This window comes from Chroicocephalus ridibundus, chromosome 8 (assembly GCF_963924245.1).
Source record: "Chroicocephalus ridibundus chromosome 8, bChrRid1.1, whole genome shotgun sequence".
Classification (NCBI taxonomy): Eukaryota; Metazoa; Chordata; class Aves; order Charadriiformes; family Laridae; genus Chroicocephalus; species Chroicocephalus ridibundus.
In genome coordinates, this window is record NC_086291.1 from 42,519,041 (window position 1) to 42,534,339 (window position 15,299).

The 15,299-nt window shown below is 36.4% G+C and overlaps 1 protein-coding gene across 30 annotated transcripts in view; it reads left to right on the forward strand.

Annotated features, from left to right (window-relative positions):
• The window catches only part of RBFOX1 (RNA binding fox-1 homolog 1), a 908,679-nt gene that overhangs the window by 91,165 nt on the left and 802,215 nt on the right, over positions 1 to 15,299 (forward strand). For 11 of the 30 annotated variants that reach the window (XM_063342880.1, XM_063342878.1, XM_063342879.1 and 8 more), the window contains exon 1: positions 7,982 to 8,045. The exons of 13 other annotated variants lie outside the window; for them this stretch is intronic. The gene's annotated coding sequence lies outside the window, so the exon portion shown is untranslated. Of the gene's footprint in view, positions 1 to 7,981; positions 8,046 to 15,299 lie in introns of those variants that run through there. 6 more of the 30 variants (XM_063342863.1, XM_063342859.1, XM_063342872.1 and 3 more) reach the window with 4 other exon arrangements.

A 15,299-nucleotide genomic window follows, 5' to 3' on the forward strand; every position in this document is an offset into this window, starting at 1 on the left:
TGAACTTGGTTTTCTGATCAAGAAAGTAGAGCCTTATTCCAAAAGAAGGGAGTAACTATTGCCCAAAGAAGTGAGTAGTGCCCACATATACTGAACACAGACACAATGCAAAGGCTCTGGCTGGGTCGTTTCAAGCTGAGAAGACACTTTTGATGGAAGGTTGCATATCCCATCTCCTGAGAGGTGTGTCTACATGTAAGTTTCTTGTATTTAGGTGGAGCTTTGAAATGGATTAGGTAAACATGTACACACAACATTCTAGAGTCCAGCATTACTTACAGTAAAATATCAAAATCTGTCTCTGACAGAAATTAGGCATTTTGGTACAAACCAGACAGAGTGATCAGACTTGTTTGCATATTGAATAGCAGCCAGCGAGTTATGATTATTGTCAGAAAAGCACTCAGGGTTCCAATTTACTACAGCTCAGTAGAGAAAAATAAATCTTCTTTTGGTTTGTTTCTTTTGTGGGGGAGAGGTGTTTTCATTTGGGTGGTTTGGTTTTTTTGTGACTTCTCCCCCCACCCCTCCAAAGCAAAAGTGTTACCCATGGATCCAAGAAATACAGCAAAACTTGATCGTTCTTTTGAATCATTCAGATGTGATCACATATAAACACTTTTGATTACTGATGGAAATAGTGTCTGGTTCCTACTTTTCATACCTTTTAAACTGTTTTGTGCATCTTTATTCTTATAGGAAATGGTAATGCTAGTTTGCTAGTAAAATTAATCTTCAGTACAGTTGTTTATCTGATCTATGCATTCATTAATAAAGAGTCCCTGCTGTTGTTGGCTCCAGCACAACTTAATTAATTACTATTTGAAATATGGATGTGGTAAATGATCCAACTTAGTGAAACAGGAGAACAGCTGTTACCTTCTTTGATGTTTGAAGTCATTGGCTTTTCTCCTTATTTGTGTGTGCCATCCCCTTTTTCATCTTATGACAATAATTCCATAAATTCTGGTCTCAGATTCATCTATAAACCCTGATGCCTGTCTTGTCTTCCCACTGTGTTGTCTTGTTCTCCTCTGTACTCACCATTTTATCATCTCCTCTTACAGCCATCCATTATTGTGTCTCACTCCTTTTCTTTGTCGTAGATTTTCAGGACCCTGTTATCCTTTTTCTTTCCAGTTCCTTTCTTCAGTCATTCTGCGTTCTTGAAAGCCAAGTAAGTTTTTTGCCGCTACGATGGGGAAACTACTGCTTTTGCCATCTTCCCTTGTGATGTATTTTTCTAGCGGCCTATGTCTACATGGTTTCTCAAAACAACATTACGGAATTCATTAAAACTTTTTCCGAAATATTTCCATTTGCCCTGTCAGTCCTGCTGTTATTTTCTCTGGTCAATTACTAAACTAGATTGATTTTTTGCTTCTCTGCCTACCTATTTTTTTTCCCCTTCTTTTTCTCTTTCCTGTCTAGAAGAGACACTGACAGCTAGTTTTTAAATAACACCTCAAATTGCTGCAGGGTTTCCCGTCAGCTACAGGCAACAGCATTTCTGTGCAATCAGGTCCTGTAAAGAGAGACAGGAGATATTTTAGTCCTGCACCCACAAACTTTCTCAGTATCTTACAATATCCTCAGTATCTTTCCCATGAATATCCTGGTACCTTAAGCTATGGTGTTCTCTCACTTGATGTCTTTTATACTCAGAAATTATTTTTTTGAGACTTTTATCTCTGAAGCTCGCATGGTTTGTTAAGCACTGCTCTAGTTGACCCTGCCCTGAGCAGGGAGGTGGACTATGATCTCCAGAGGCCCCTTCCAACCTCAACCATTCTGTGAAGTACAAGTGAAACAATAATGGAGAACAAAGAAATAAGTATGGAAAACACTCTGCGTTCACTGAAAGAAATATCATGCCGAACTAACAAATGTCATTGTAGAAGCAATTTAACCTACGTCCCTCAGCGCAGAAGATGTAAATCCCAACTCCAATATGTCAGAGAAACTGAAACACCCAGTGGGATACATCATATTAGGCTTTATTCTAGAATAAAGCCAAATAACAAGTAGTATTTCTAACACCTTTATTTGTTCTGTTAGCTATATGCTGACTGTTTTGAATATGCTTTGGCAATATAGCTTAAATTATTTTAAGGGAAAGACCAAAATGAAAGAATATGTTCAGAAATCCTTGACATAACTCTTACGTATGAAGGCGTCTGTTATTTTTTATTTCCAAAGAGGTTTTATGATTTCAGAACTGAATAGCCAGGGAGGACTTACAAGTATTTATAGTATGTAGGACTACAGAGACCTCTAAAATTAGACTACAGTTGTTTATGCTTTTATAAATATAGAATGAAGAAAATGTTACATTCTCCATTTTAGAGACAGAACACAGGAGTATTTAATGAAAAAAAAAGGTTTTTTATGAAATTATTGAAACAAAAGAGATTGTGAGGTAGTGAAAATACTGAAAACGTCATAAATCAAGGACTTTCATTTTCAGGATTGTCATTTTATTTCTCAGACTACTGTTATAGAATCAGACGTTTTTAAAAGCAAGGAAGTCTTGAAGCTATTTTCTTTTTGAAATGAGATTTTTCGGATTACAAAAAAAGGCCTTATTTTCTTTATAGACGTAGATGGAAGTACCTTCATTTCACTTGTATTTGATTCTTATTATCTTGGACCACAGAGTAGGGGTTGGGGGAAAATGAATGGGAAGAAGAAAAGAATAGAGACATAATTTTTCATTGTCCAAAAAAGTATTTTCTTCTATCCCTAAGAACCAAGAAGACCCTTGTACTTAGAGGATTGAATAATGTTTTATCAGTCTTAATACATATGGAACTGAAAATGCTCATGGAAAGGTTGTCTGTTGGGTTCAGTCTACTTATTCGAAAGATTTATAAGGGAATGGTATTGATTACTGTTTTTTCTCTAGTTATTTAAAGGAACTATATAGATTTAAAGAAGTCAAATTGTATAATGTGTAATTAACACCTGTTGCTCACTGTTCTACCTTATAATAAGTATTCCTTTTCTAATTGCTGCGCTGGTAACTTTTTTGTCTGCCTTCCTGCTGTCCCTGCACCTCTGTTTTGTCAGTTGTAAAAGCGGTAGATTCAGTTATGTTGGACTGGGCTATAAATGTTTATTGTCTCTAGTCTATGTATTCTCCTCTTTCCTAGTCTCTTCTGTAATTTTTTTTTAGAGACTTTATTTTCCCTGCCTTCTGTAGCGGCTGATCTGTTTTGCGTGTTGTGGGACCTGAGAGGCTCCCACATCCACATCCGTGGTGTAATGCAGTGCCGTAGGGGGCACCTGAGCTACCCCTGAGCGGGCGCTTACACCCAGAGTGGGGTGGGCAGAGCTTTGCCCGGCCCCCAGCTGAGGTCCTGGGAGAAAGATGGAGGCATTTGCCAGGCACTGAGTGGTTCAGATATGCCGGTGCCAGTTCTGACTCTGAGCTGCTTTACTTAGCCGTTCTTACGGCAGTGCAGGGATATAAATTGGTAACGGTGTGAAAATTAAGAAAAAATAATTCCAAATGGGAGGTGAGTTGTGGAATATGTGTTTGTGAATAAAGAGTAGACAAAGTCTTTTAAAGAAACATTATCAGTCATTATAACAGCTGGTGGGCTCAACCTTCCAGAAAAACGTGTATTTTGTGTACAGCATTGCAAGGAGAAGACAGAAGTAGGAATTTAAAGGACAGAATGAAGGAAGGAGCTCTGTATTGAGAGGATTGTTATCTCCTGAGACAACCAATAGTTTGGGAGGGAGGATTGTGGGCTAATTCCAGTGATGGTCTTCCGTGAGGGTTGCGTTCACCTTTTTTATCCGTCTTGCATGGTTATTGATCATTGGTCTCATTTAGAAGCTTTTTTTAATGCTCACTCTATTCTGCCAATGGCGAAATAGACACAGGAAGTAGGGAGAATTTTGACAGCCTATGCAGTTGTGAAAATTTTTAAATGTGTGTTTGCCAAAACTTGCTCATAGTTTGTAGAGTTCACCATAGTTCTAGACATGCAAACCTGTATATTTTTCAGGTGTTGGTTCATTTTTGAGGGAATTTGAAGATTGGATCTGTGTCTTTTTCTGCAGTTAGAGCAGGTGCTGTACGTGTAGCATAGCTTTTGTTGCTAGCAGAGGTGTAGTATACTGGTGCATTGCCCAAGTTTGTTTATTTACTTTAATATATGTTTTCCTCAAAATGTTTTGTGAGCAAAGAATTGTACCAGTGAACTGTATGATGAACAGAAAATAGATGCAGCAAAGAAGAGGCATGAAAACTAGCTTGAGATTTCACCTCCCAAGCTTTCTTATTTGCCACCTGTGCTGAAGACACGATGGTTTTAATCTCCTTTTGAAGTCAAATGTGAGTTCTAATTGTAATTAAAGTAATAAAAAGTCAGTCTAGATTTTTTTCTGCCTATTATATGGTGCATTACTTTGTACACGTTCTAGCAGTATCTTTTAAGCTCGTACTTATGAAGGAGTTTATTATTTCCAAAGAGACTTTATTTCAGTTTGACCCTGGCAGATGAAGTCATGGCTCTATCACAGGGCCATAAGATAATGACAAGGGGTTTTTTTAGGGCTTTGGTTGTTTCGGCTCGGGATCTTGTATGTATTATTGCCCCTTTGTCAGTGATGACCACTCTGATACCCAAATCAGCAGAACGGTACGTTTGTGTTGCTAGTTTTGAAAATCCATATTCAATGCCAGTAAAAATGAACAAGAATTTTCCTGTGGGAATAAAATACTATGATTATGTCAGGATAATGTAATAATATAATATGTTCAGATATCCACATACTGAATGTGATTGTAGGAAAAGTTTGGGAATTTCTAAGTGGCTATAATAAGCAGATTACTTGAGTTGCAATGAAACTGGCTCCCTTGTATTGAGCACAGCGAACTCAGATTTCAAGAGATTCATTTTTTTATTAGTGCCTTAATATTTCTATAATAAAAGAAGACTTCAAAGAGGAGAGATTAAAAAAGAAAAGTAAATAAACCGGAAAAAAATATAATTAAGTTTTGACCCCTTAAATTGCTAACCTTCAAAGCTAATGCTGGAGAAGCACAATATTATTAGCAATAAAAAGAATTTACTTTGCCCTTTTAAAATTACCGTAAACCAATTGACTGAGATGGAATGATGTTAATATTTAAGAAGTAGGACACTAGATTCTATTATCTCCGAAACTCTGTCACCTGGTACACTCTATAGTCCTGTTATCTAATTATTGTCCTTAAATTGCATTAGTGTGCCAGCAATTTGTCTACTGTTGGAAAAGTAATTGACATTTGGGTTACTGCTTCATATTTGGGAGACTCACTAGCTGGTTCCAAAGAGTCCTCTTCTGTCAAAGCAGATTAGCTTAATTTTACCTAAAAGAAAAGAGAAGGTCTGTGTTTAAGAGTATGTCACTTATATAGTGCTCTTGTAATTTGGTATTAAAATTCAGGTTATATAGCAAAGCTAATTGTCAACTGATAAAAGGAAAAAAAAAAGTTGTGACAAATTAATAAATGACGCTTCTGACTTTAAGTTAGCTTTAGTGCAGTCCACTCTTTCACTGACTGTGCAAGCAGCCATATACTGCTACAAAGAGCCAAAGCAAATACTGTGATGATAGAGGGGAATGTTGGTTTCTTGGCATCTAGTGTACTTGGTGTTTAAATCTACAGACGTTTGGTTGGTAGATGACTATAGTCATAGAGCTGTGGTCAAACACACGTGAATGACCTCTTCCATGCTCCAAAACTTGAGGCATCACAAAGATGTTGAAATACTCTATCTAACAGAGAAACTGCATGGGGATTTGCTTAGTACACACATGATACTGGGATGTCTGCCTCCTTTCAATAGAGTCAAGCACCAGATTGTAAGGGTTTCTTTGTAAAAACTGGTGCGACTTCTGCCCTGGATTTCCAGCCGGTTAGGTAATGTTAGCTTCTGTTTGGCTTCACGTATCTGTTCTAAAGCATGTGGCCCACTTTGTTTTCTTTAGCTGTAATTGTTTTGGTTTGGTTTTTTTTATTTTCTTTAAAAATATATGAGTATTATCATTAAAATAAAAACTAATGAGATTTCAAATAATATTTTTTTTCTAACTAGTATACTTAGTCTTTTTCTTGATGTTCTATAGTAATTTTAATTTCCTGTTTTGTTAGCATTTGGAGGAGGAGTGCTTCCAAATTCGTTTTACACAGCAGCCTGTATTTCAGCAGTTACATTGCACTGAATATGTTTCTGTTCCTCTGCAAAGGGTTTAGTTCATGACTGTGTACAGTTAAATGATTGAAACCTTCCAGATTAATGTAATTTGGGATCTAAAGTTGATTAGAGATGCATGATTACAAAATGCACATAATAATTTATGTGACAACTGGAATTAAATTTAAAAGATATTTAAATTACCATGAGGAATGTAGTTGTCTAGTGGTGGTGATGATTTTGCTAATATAATTTGTTTAGGGACTTTTCAGTTTTATGTTTAAAACAAGAAAATCTTAAAGCTCTTCAAAATTATTTTTTTCACATTGCTATTGCATAAAGTTTAATGCTCCAACTAATAAGATTGGTAAAGGCAGTGTAATCCAAATGAAACATTTAGGAATGTTGGCTATAACTGAAAACCTCATCTGAATTTCTTTTGACTATAACTTTCAAAAAAGATTTAGAGCACTGATTACATGTCATTAGAGGTCTCTGCCCAGCATGTCTTTAAAATAGTTCATCTTCCAGTGACAAGAATCAGGATTGTCTCTCCTCTTGATAGCTTACGTAATACAGTCATCTTCTTCCAACCATTAGTACAAATTTGTTAAGGCCTTTTGCGGGCCGTGTAAATCAGTGGACTATTTTACACAAACCATAATTTTTTCTCTTCCATCTCTCAAAAAAAAAAAAAAAAAGGGAAGTCTATAGAAAACTGTAAGCGAACTTGGTAAAATCATCAAAGTATCAAAAGGTTTCTGCTATCATTTGTGGTAGTGTAATTCTCCATTAAAAACAAGTTTGGAACGTAAGCATTTTGCCCAAAAAATACACGAAAAGGAAGTGAGTTTTCAAAAAATACTTGAGCTGATTCCGCAGCCAAAGTGATAACGCAATGAAAATTTGTATAGTGAGAATGGCAACATCTATCATAAAGAAAATCTGAAAATTAAGTATTTCAGAAGAACAATGTCTGCATACTGTACTTCATATGAATAATGTGCTACTGTATCAAAACAACTAAAGCTGTAATCTGAGAGCATCTGCAAAGCACTGAGCAAACTGCTCCGTTTCTGGACTGTCTTTTCTTCATCTGAGATTACTCTGAGGTTATTACTTTTCAGAAAAGTAATATTGTATTAATAATTATTAGTAATTATGTGTTTTTAAAATTCTAACATGTCATAGTTTGAGAGAGTGAGTGAGAGTGAGCTCTAATTGATCCAAGGGTATTCAGAGATAATGTCTCGCTTTTTTATAGGCTGTTCAGATTGTACCCGGAGGGGGACAGGTGACTTGCAGTGACCAGTGGGTTACATTAGCATAACACTGTGAGTCACCTGAGTCAAATGCTAAGTGTTATTTTGCTTTAAAATTCTAATAGTACCAATAATGAGGCAACTTTACTGTTAAATCAGGAAAAGAAAAATAACCTCTTTGCCCCAAAGAATGGTGTGTTTAAAAGGTCAGAGCTGTACCTGGAGGCAGAGAGATGCTCAGTGGCAATGTGTCTGCACATGGGTAATAATGGTGATTCAAAGTTCTTGAAATGCAGTAAAAATGTAAGTTTTCAGCAGGGCAAAGGACACTGCAAAAGAAATGGTAATTCCTTAGATTTAGGATTCTTACAATGCTGTTAAGAAAGTTCGATACGGCTGGGCTTTTAAAGAGCTCAGGACCAGAATTTCATATTCTCAGCCTACACAGCAGCTGCTAGATTTTCAAAATAGCTCAACTCCTGACAGTTCCTGTTCAGCAAGGCACAGAGCTCTTACGAAAGTCTGGCTTTCATTTGGGTGCCAAAATGAGATCTGAACTCTCATGAAAAACTGACTCTCATGAAAATCTGTGAGTACACTGATTTCTTGGGGGGAAAAAGAAAGAAAATAAAAATCCATAAAGTGGAGATGAAAATTAGATTATAGCAGTATATTTATTTCTTAGCAATTAATTTCTTGGCATGATTATGACAGTACTCTGATTACCAGAAGTACTATTCTCTGAATAGTTGTCAGAGGACTACATATACTGAAAATAAAAGATGACCTGTATAGTTATTTCTAATGGATTCATCTCTCTCATTAATGCCACTTCTCTTTACGTTCTCTGGTGCTGTCTTTTTGAATCAGATCAGAACAATGATCACATGGACTTTTCCTCTAAAGTTTAATTCAGACAGGAACAACTGTATATAAAATGTATGTGTATGTTTAATGCAGGTATGATGCCAAATATAGATGCAAACAATTCCAGTTTAGATATGTACTCCTTGAAAGTCCGTTGTCTCCCTAGCCTTTTAAATAGAAAATATTGAACTTCATTAGATGAGAAGAGAGAACTTTGCTCTTAACACTGCCTACTGTGAAACTGGAAGAAAAGGAACTGCTAGCAAAACTTGTATCTTCACAATATTTACATAATTAAAATATAAAATGTTACATCAGTGTTTTGTCTGGAGCAGAACTGTTTTTCAGTAATGTGTGGGGATTTGTAACTATGTTTAACATGGGTAGCAGCAGAAAGGGAAAGCAGTTGTTGGCTTTAGGGAGATCTCTACAATGTGGTTCACGCATACGTAAGAATGTTGTCTTTCAATTTAAAATTAAATTTTGCTTGTTACCACATGTAATCTCTGCACCATTTTTGTAAACTTTTCTATGGCATTATTTCCTTGGCAATAATGGTTACCAGTGATTTACGTGGTACAAAACTGTGAATGTTACTTTTAACAATTCCCAGTCTGTGTCTCTAATTCAATACTTTTTCTGGCAAGCACAATTTATCATCAATATATACTTTACAACGGAATAAATACTAACATGTCTTGGAATATATATGCAATAAATGTATATATGCAGATATACCTGCACATTTATATACACATGATGTAAATGTGTGTGTATAATGTAGATGTCGCTGTGTGCCTTTCCCATCTCATCTATCTTGGTGCAGTAGTTCAACATTTTCCTCAAAAGCTTGAAGTTCTTGAAATCTCATTCATATTTGAGGATATTTTCAAAAGTACCTACACATCCACTTACTGAATCTATGAAACGCTTCCTGAAAAGAGAAGAAAGCTGTGCACTCAGGCAACAGTAAACATACCAGGAGTGCTAATATGCTCTCCAAACAACATTCATAAAGGTTGAGAAAAAGTTCACTACCCTCAAGAAAACAAACCTTTTTTCCTTTTTGTGGCATCTCCGTTCAAACAAATAACTGAAAAAGCAAATTCTGCGGCAGATGCATAAGCTAACAAATCAATTTTAATGCCAGCTTTTCAGTTGAACTGTGTTTTGCCATTTTTAGCATTAGCTCCATTAATATAAGTATGTATATAATTCATATTATGTCATTGTATGTGTATTGTGTTCTGTATATTAGGCTTTTTGTAAAGAAAAGGAAGAATGCAGTTCAACATAGTGTCTTCTTTCATCCTATTTCAAAATTATCTTTGGGCTTGTTGGAAATTTGTTTATATTTTTTCCCCTCTGTTAATGTTGTAGGCATTTAAGAAGGCTAAGCTGTAGTTTTCCTGCATGTATCTAAAAGGAGTAAGTCCTGTATTAGCATTGTTTTGTTAATGAAAAGATTACAATATCACTGCCCAGTTGCAGAAATATATTTGCTTCCAAGGTTTATATATATCTGGTACAATAAACTATAGCTCTGTTTATTACCAGCTCTCTGATGAGGTGTCCCCATAAGTCAGAGGGTAAGCTGGCAGTTGTGTAGTAGCCGCTGTGATATGTGCTCTGAACTCTTGTATTCTGCATAGCTGAAACCTCCTGCAGACATTCATAGGCAGATTAAAGTAGTGAACAGAGATGACAACTTTAAAAAACTTTAAAAATTCTTTGTCTCTGCATGAATGACTTGGCCTTGCTGAGCTGAGCCCAAGGCTGATGTCAAGATTTTGTTGAGTTGAAGTTAAAGACCAACATTCCCATGACACTATCTATAGAGGAATTTAGAAAATATGTAACTTCCTTTACTCTTATTCCCCAATTATTTTTTTAAAGGCAGTAGTGTCATCTTTTTGCCTTTTAAACAGACTTATGCAAAATGAGTTTTTTCTTAGAGTAAGTGCCAGAAGGCACTTTGAACTGAAATGTTTAAAGGAAGTCACCTTGAAAATACATTTATTTATAAAAGTTTTATGTCTGTAGCCGTGCGTGAGTGGACACCTAAATGTAGCAAGGAGTTGCTAACACGGGATTCCTGTTGTTGAGCAGCACCCTATAAAATTATCAGCAGCATATTCAACTGAATTAACAAGAAAAAATGTTAAAATAAATAAAATGTTGTCTGCCAGAATTAAAATGTACAAACTATTTCTCTACTACAGATTCTAGGACAAGTAGGGTAGCTTAACTTGAAAACTAAAACCAGAAACACCTACTTTTTATGTAATAAGTGTATGAATGTTTTGGGACGTGCTCGATGGGTAACTGGTGAGCACCACTGTGGTGTTTTCTGGATGCAGAGACATGCTAGAAAGTCTTTGGAAAGCTTAATGGTTGAAGTGGAGTGATGTTGCTTCAGTCTTCCGAGACATCAGGATGCAAGTTACTGGTGCTCTTCACAGTCTATCCAAAAACTCCTTCTTTCCATCTTCGAATAAAATTTGAAAGAGCATAAAATTAAAAGATTAAAAGAGCATAAATTAATTAAAAGAGCATAAAATTAAGATTAATTTTTTAAAAAAATATTTTCTATTATGTTTTTATTTTTCTGATATGTGTTAAAAGATACTTGCAAATACGTTTACTCCTTATCGTGTTGTCTTTGATCATGCAGTTTGTGAAAGGATTTAACTTTTAGCCATGTTGACTTTACATGATCGATCTGTCCAAGAACTGAATTGCCTGCAGGTCAGACATGAAAGGAGGTTGTAGCAAGGTGGGCGTCGGCCTCTTCTCCCAAGTAACAGGTGATAGGACCAGAGGAAATGGCCCCAAGTTGCGCCAGGGGAGGTTTAGGAGGGAAATTAGGAAAAATTTCTTCACCAAAAGGGTTGTCAAGCATTGGAACAGACTGCCCAGGGAAGTGGTGGAATCACCATCCCTGGAGGTACTTAAAAGACAAGGTGCTGATTGATATGTTTTAGTGGTGATCTTAAAGATCCCTTCCAGCCTAGATGATTCTGTGAGTTAACATGAAAAGTTTGGTGAATTTTTTCTAGGAATATTCTTGCTGTGCACTTAGCATGCAGAAAGGTCACAGATGAAAGATCACCTGCCACTGTGAAGCAGAGCTGGAATTCCACTAATAGATGCTTTCCTCAAATGAAACAGGCAAACCTGTACAGTATGTCCGTTTTGTGTCTTGACAGAGGGGGAAACAAGAGAAGAGAAAACTGAGGCTGAGAGTTTTGGAGGTCTGAAAAAAATAGCTGAAACCCCAGCATGTCGATGTGGAGATTGCCAGTCCTGATACATCTGGGGAACAAAAGTTTGTGCCCCATTGTCACAAACTTGCCTCTGTTGCCATAATAAATTAACCCTGGCTGTGGGAGTTAGGGGCTCCTTTAAGAGCTGTGGTCACGCTCATAGGATAACAAAACTTTTGACAGGCAAAAAAAAAAAAAAAAAAGGAAATACTTGGCTTGATTTAGAAATGGTAAGACTGTATGGAGATGTGAGTGGGAAATGCACACCCTTTTCGATTAGCCTCTGTACACTCGGGGGTGGAAATCATAAAGACTTTTTAGTCCTTTGTTGTTTTTTTTCCCCAGACGTGATATGTGAGGGGTTTCTCTTTTTAGTGTACCTTCTACTGACAATTCCCCTGCCTCGTGGCCTCAGACCTTTGCTCTTTGTGAGAGTCTCTGTTCCTTTGCCAGCGATGCTTGGGCTGATCAACTGAGTGAGTTTTGGACAGATTGGATTAGAGAGTAGTCCACGTTTTGTTGATTTCTCACAGTAATTGTTTGATTTAGGACATTGGATGTTCTTTTTGATTTGTCATTTTAATGTAAACCAGTGGAGAGCCTTTCGGAGTGCTGACGTGGAACATAATCCTCATTTTTACTAGCACGTCTCTTGGGGAGTTAATCTGTGTTTGCATTTCATGTAGCTTCTACAACTCAGAAATTTTGGGCACTTTACAGACTTTAATGAACTGAGCCTCCCAACTTTGCTGTTATGTAAAGGAGTCTCTGTTGTTCCTATTTTATATGCGGAAAGAAAAGCATATAGATAATAAGTGATTTGCCCAAGGTTGTTTGACAGTGTAATGATTGGCCTGAGACTAAACTGGTGGACCTAATTTGTTTGGGTTTTTTTTTTGCCCTAAGCAATAGACTGTTGTGAATTGTCTTTCAAAACGGTGTTCAAAATCTTCCAGGTTCAGGCTTTCAGGTAGAGGCTATAAGAATATGTGAACTTCCAACCTTGAAGTGCTAACAATCTGAGAATGGAAAATAGAAAGGGCACGGAAGCACAGGGAAATTGTTTTGTGCCTGAAATCACACACAGCCGCTGGCAAAAGAATGAAGTATTAACCGTTTTTCAAAATAATTTCCTTAATATAATTTTTACTGGATATTTCCACACTCCTTGTTTGTCTGATAGTTCAATTTTTTTTTCTGTATTTCAGAATCTCTGTAAAAGTGACATGTTTAATGGGAATGGCTTAGTTGGAAGTTAATTTTAAATATGGCTTAATAGGATGATGAGTTTATTTAAAGATTTATTAAATATTAAAATTGGAACTGTTCATTTAGCCTGTCTACTGGGCTGGGGAGATACATACACGTGCCTTTTGTGAAAAGTGGTAAAATGCTGAGGATGTACTTTTATGTTCTTATGGGTTCTCTCAGATCTACAAACAAAATATATATGATAGAAACGATGTTGGTTTTGTAATAAGCTTCAGTGTTCTGATTTTTTTTTTCTCTTAGTCTATTGCCCAGTCCTCATTAACTAGCCAGCAAGAACACAGCACTGAAAGTAAAACTGTCTTCAGGTTCATATTAAGACCAGATTATGTATGTGGCATGTTGGTACTACTTGCCTTGACAATTTTTTAAAAGGAGGAGGAGCTCTGAGGTTTGGTTTTGGCTTTGGTTTGTTGGGGTTTTTTTGAGATCGTATCTAGTATATTTCCCAATACTTCCATAAAATAGCAATATGTCTCATTTTCATAGTTGTTCAGTGATAGATACTTTAAAGATTTTTTTTTTCTTTTTTTTGTCATGAAGGAAAGTATTTTTCAGGTTTGTAAAGACTGAAATGGAGAAAATCGAGTCTTTAGAAATACTACAAGCTGAGAAGAGGGATAATGGCAGAAATAGCTGGCTTGTCTTTATGGGTGCAGGGTGCTAGGAAATTGAGGAGTTCTGAACTCCAGAGGTTAACTGAGATTATGCCAGTAACGGCAGTAGTTATTCGTGCTCAGTACCTGGTAGATACCTGAGAAGAAATGGGAGGTTGCTGAAATTCATCATTGAAAGCGTTGGGATAAAATTTTACATCCAGAACCTCGTTTGGTAGCTTTCTCTGAAGCTGTTCTGATATTCTGGACTTCAAATATAGACTCTACTGGAACAAAGGTAATCTGTTTTCATTACACTTAAGGCACTGATGTCTTTTTGTATTCAAAGGAAGAATATAGGCCTTGATTGCTTCTTGAATTTGACACAGCTGCTATGGCTATAGTCCCCTCATTGTGTCATACTTTATCCAGTGCTCCGATAGCTGTGCTAATTCCCAAATAATATCAAAGAAGAATTCTAGATGGTGATCAAGTATGTGGGCGTTGTCTTTAGGAAAGAGATGGATAAAAGGAACAGCTAAATACTGAACACGGAATGAAGTCTATTTCTGATCACTTGAGGGAGACTTCTTTTCTTCAGTCCATAACTGTGGGAATTCAAAGCTTAAGCAAGAGAAGGCAGAGCTGCAATCTATAGTGAAGAAAGTGCTAAAAATGAAAGCTTACATACTGACCAAGCAACTACCCTCCAAAAATGTACAGAAAAGACATTATCACTCTTTTCATACTGGATAGAGGTTGTAAATAATGTAGTTCATAATATCAATGCCATTTTATTACTTTCAGCACTGTGTTCCATATCCTAGGTTAATAAAGCTGCTGTTTTTTTTTTTTTCTTTAAAATTAATTTACTGAGGACCAATGTGGTCATTTCGCATTGACAGCAGAATAATTTGAAACAGTAAGAAAAAAATTGCAAACAAATTTTTTGTTCATTTCTTCAGGAGGTGGAATTGCTGTGTGGATTGTTTCCAGTGCTGCTCAGGGGAGGCCTTGTGACAGACCATGAGGTCACCTGGCGGATTTAAAAGGCTTATTTGTGGCATTAGAGTTGAGATATGAAAAATGTTTCAGTGAAGAATTGGTGCCTATTCTGGATTATAAAAGACATTTCTCGTTTCCTTTGAATAATGGCTCCACATGTGAGTGGAATATTTCAGCCTATTGTTCTCAGATCACGGCTCTCTTGGGATGGAAGAGCCTTTATGCTTGGTATTATCTTTGTGAAATACCAAGTAGGAAAAGGAGAGAGAGAGAGTGCCCATGTCTGTGTGTGCGTGTGTGTGTACGTGTGTTTCAAGTACCCACTTTGAAAGAATTTATATGATTTATGTGAGAAAGGTACAGATTGTTATGGATAGTCCCTGGGATCTAGGAAAGCTAGTTTTACTGTTTTGCTCAGGAAAAAAATAGTGCTGTTAAAGGATAGAACATGAATCTTCTTTTGTAAATAAGAAGAAAAATGCAGTTTATGCATTGAGTGGGGGTAAAATTAGCATAAAGAGAAAAATGCGTTATCATGTAATTTATTTTTTCTAATGCTCAGTACCAAAAGATTGTTTTCTGCAGTAGTAAAAAAGTCTGACTTACATTTCCATGCCTTCTACACAGTCCCAAAGACATGGTATATTTGAAAATTGATACATTAACAACTTTTAGACAAGTAGAAACACAGGTTTTTAATGTGTGAATTTAGTTCTTTATACCTTTTTGTTAGTTTCATTCACACACCTATGTTCAGGTGGGATCTGTGTATTAATTACATATTCAAAGACTATAACTGGTAGTTTGCAAAGTTTTGTAATGGATGTGTAAACCACCCTT